Genomic DNA, 4569 nt, shown 5'->3' with positions numbered 1-4569 from the left:
GTTCTATTTTCGTAACTTTTTCTTGATATCTCCATACCTACCCCCTCAAAAAAAAAGTACCATGCAAATATTAACCTTTGCCAAACACTGTCTTTACATAGAAGAGTCCAGGAATATGGGAGAAAAAGAAGGTTAGGGTAAACTGTATATGTCAAATGCAGGTCCAGAAGAAGAGAGGCTTGTGAGGGCAAATGGAGTTGAATTTGGGATGTACAGGCTTTGCGGAGATGCCTGGTCCATGGCATGAGTAGAATGGGTGGAAGAGAAGCAGTAGCCGTGCAAGAGATGCAGATTTGTCAGCTCCACGGAGGTGAGGGCTGAGCCAGCAAGGGGACAAGCGCAATTTAGAGTCAGAAAAAAGGAAGAGGAACATAAGGTCTACTTGGGAGGACGTGAAGGAGGATTAGCAGACCCAGAGAGAGAAAAAAGTGCGCCTGGCTCATAAGAAACAAGATGGAGGAGCAAAGAGAATTGTTTTTGAAAGTCTGGCTTGTGCATGGTTTGAACTCCTGGATCAGTGCTGGCCACTTGCACTTTTCAGTAGGCATGTTTTTCAACTCTTCAGCTTCATTTGTAGACATCATTCCCCAAAAAAGAGGTCCAAGACCACAGCACAGAGGAGGTGGAGCATGAGCATCGTAATCAGACAAGACCCTGATTTTCCTATGTGCTTTCAGTTATGCAAGCTTTGACCACACATGGTGAGTCAGGTGCTGCAGGGAGCTAAAAGTGCAGATTTGGAGGCTGCACAGTCTAAAAGCTTGCTGAACACCATTTCCAGTTCACCTCCTGAAATACACACCAGCCCTAGTTCTCTGACCTTGTCAAACAGTGCATCCATCCACCAGTGCATCCATCCAACACCCCGTGTCTGCATCCTCTCCCTTGGCCCTTCCCTGTTCAAGACGCCAAGCCTGGATGAGTGCCTTCTCCCTACACCTAAGAGCTGAGTATTTCTAGAAGAAAACCACACAACTGAGCTGGCTGGTTTCACTTTAATGGTTGTCAACCTCAGACACACAGTCAGTCACCAGAGGATCCAATCCTACTCTGATCTCTGATACTTAGTTGTTCTTTCCCTACATCAGCTATTGTACCTTCAACCCTCCCCCACCCTTCTGCTCTTTTCATGATTTACTGAGCAGGATGAAGGCGGCAGATGTTATACTCCCTCTTCCCTCCACCAACCAGGCAAACCTACCTCTTCTGTACTCATTCCTCCTGCCAGAAGCCGCGCCCTGCACCTGAGCCCTGCACTCTGCCCCTTACATTGTCTCTTGGAGAGTTGGATCTCTTGCTTATCCCTCTCCTAAATTGTCGTCTCTCCTGTTCTGGATCATCGTCACCGGTTCCGGTGTTCCCATACCATCCATCTTTTTTTTTTTTTTTCCATCTTTAAATATATACATAAGAGCACCTGGGTGGCACAGTGGTTGAGTGGTTGAGTGAGTGAGTGGTCTTTGACTCAGGTTGTGATCCCAGGATCATGGGATCAAGTCCCGCATCGGGCTCCTTGGGGGGAGGCTGCTTCTCCCTCTGCCTGTGTCTCTGCCTCTCTCTGTGTCTCATGAATAAATGAATAAAATCTTATATATATGTATATGTATATATGTATATATATATATATATATAATATGTATGTATTAGTACAAGTGCGGAATCAACACTTAACACGGTGCTCCTTCCACTGCACCCAACTTCTTTTTTTTTTTAAAAGATTTTATTTATTCATCACACACACACACACACACACACAGAGAGAGGCAGAGACACAGGCAGAGGGAGAAGCAGGCTCCATGCAGGGAGCCCGAAGTGGGACTTGATCCCCAGTCTCCAGGATCATGCCCCGGGCTGAAGGTGGCACTAAACTGCTAAGCCACCAGGGCTGCCCCTGCACCCAACTTCTAAATGTTTGTGTTCCTCAGGGCTATCGGGGGTTCTCTTCACATCTCAGTACCTTGAAACGACATCTACATGCTGATGGCTTCCAGTTGTGTGGTTGCAGGTCAGATTCTCCCCTGAACTCCAAGCTTAAAAAGACATCTGCTGGAGGGCTCCTGGGGGGCATAGGCGATAGAACGTGCACTCTTGATCTTGGGGTTGTGAGTTTGAGCCCCATGTTGGGGGTAGAGATGACCTAACACAAGCTTTTAAAAATTTCTTTAAGAATGAAAAATGTGTCTGCCTACCTGTGATCTCCATTCAGGTGTCTCACATCTCAAGTTTGACACATTAGTTTCTTAGTCACCCACACGTACATCAAAGTGTGTCACCTGCCCAGGTTTTCTCATCTCCACCAGGGAAATCATATTCACTGATTTCAAGTCAGAAATCTAGGAACCATCCAGTGTTGCTGCTGCCCACCCTCTACAACCAGTCCCTTGGCAGACCCATCAACTGTGCCTCCAGCCAATCATCTGGAATCTGTCCACCTCCACCACCATCTGGCATGGTTTCAGACATCATCCTCTCTGAACTACACTGATCTTCCTGCTTCCACTTATTGGCCCTTCCTGGTGTCCTCCCACAGCTACAGATGTGGTTGTATCACACCACCCTGTTTAAAATCCATGATGTGAGTCCCCTATGGGTTACTCTGCACTGGGGGGAATGTCAAACTCTATGTCATAGTATCTTCAAAGGTCGGGGTCCCAAGGCTAAGATGAAGAGGTCTTCAGGGCTGCACTCTTCTGGAAGATCTAGGAGATTCTGCCTCCTGCTCCTTTGGCTTTGTTGGAACAATTTAGTTCCTTGTGGTTGCAGAGCAGTTTTTTTGCTGGATGTAAATTCAAGGTCATTCCCAGCTTCTGGAGGCCACTGCTTTCCTTGGCTTGTGGTCCCCTTCCTTCATCTTCAAAGCCAGCAGAGAGATTGAATCCCTGTGTAGCATCCCTTTGACCCACTCTTCTGCTTCAGTCTTTAGCCATTAAGCTAAGTAGATTGGGCCCACCTGGATGATCTCTGCTTTAAGATTATCTGATTAACAGCCTTAATTGTGAACTGCAAACCTTAAGTCCCTTTTGTCACTTAATGTAACATAGTCACAGGCTCTGGGGATTATGATATGGCCATCTTTGAGGACTATGATTCTGTCTGTTACAGTCACAATTTATAATAACATGAAAAAGTATCACTTTCCTAGGAATGAATGTCCCAGTCCTCTGTGCAAAAGAACTATAAAATATTATTGGGAAAATTTTTTAAAGGCTGTTGGATCTCCTTAAGGTAGAATTTTGAAGCTTTTTTGTGTATTGAAACTACGTGCTTTCAGACCAACCCCTGGATAAAGAGGAGCCACATTTTATATACACACAATTGCTCTGCTGTCTTAAACCTCAACAGCTTGCATGAGTAAATTTACTTTTAAGTGGAGAAATACATTCTTTTAAAAGCCTTATGAGTTTCTGTGAATGATCTTGCAGTCCATCATGAGACTTACTTTGTTTTGGTACTTAAATCATGGAGTGAAAATCATCTTGAAAGTAGTATGTGATTCCAACAAAAGTATGACTATTGTGTTAAAGACTACTGTATTGATATAGTGAAATGTTGTAACAATGGGAAAGGTATTCCCTTCTTTGGAATTATGCTCCCCAAAGTCTTGATGATGTAGTATGGCTTACTGTGAGCTGGTTATGTTATCTGGACTTTAGGTCATTATCTGAGTTTTGCAGCACTGTACATTTCACATTTGCATGATTAAAAAATTGCTGTGTATCAAAACCATGCTTCTGGAATTGCTGAAGCTTGATATGTCAGGTTATTTGAATATAATTAATGTTTTGAAGTAGTTGTGACCACAAAGCACCTTTCTAACATGAAGGGCTATGCATCATTTGAAATTACTCAAATAATATCTTCCTATAAATACTTCCAATATCATGATGCCCCTATGAGAATAGGCAGAAAGAAAAAAAATTTTTTTAAAGAGATTGTTATAAACTAATCATTAAGTGAATTTCACTGCAGCTTATTGTTATGGGAAATCCTTCTTTTAGATGCCAAAGGACAGCTGCAATAGGGAAAACAATTCAATGAAAATGCTTTGTTACATGTTTTGTAGCAGATGATGATCAACCACTGTATTCATGGGCTAGGTCTACCATAACAATATCGCTTAAACAACAGAAATTTGTTGTTGGGAAGGCTACAATTCCAAGATGAGAATGCCAGGAGAGTTGGATTCTGGTGAGCCTTCCCTTTGGTTGGCAGGTGGTACCTTCTCGCTGTTGTCTTCTGTGGTCCTCTGTGTGCTCTCCTGGTGTCTCCCTCTTATAAGGACACCAATCCTATTGGTTTTAGGGACTCACCCTTATGACCACATTTAACCTTGATTATCTCCTTAAATGCTGTGTCTCCAAACACAGTGACATTGGAGATGAAGCTTCAACATATGAATTTGGGAAGGTAGGGGACACCATTCAGTCCGTAACAACTACTAATGAATATCTTTAATACTTAGAGTTCTCTCATGCAGAGAATTTTGCTAAAAACATTTTGCTCTTGCTTTTATTTTACAGTGCTTAGTATAAGTGATTCATCTAGCCAGGTTTACTATAAAAAGGACAA

Source organism: Vulpes lagopus, chromosome 12, assembly GCF_018345385.1.
Source record: "Vulpes lagopus strain Blue_001 chromosome 12, ASM1834538v1, whole genome shotgun sequence".
Taxonomy (NCBI): domain Eukaryota; kingdom Metazoa; phylum Chordata; class Mammalia; order Carnivora; family Canidae; genus Vulpes; species Vulpes lagopus.
The sequence above is the reverse complement of the archived record's forward strand: the minus strand, read 5'-3'. Positions refer to the sequence as shown.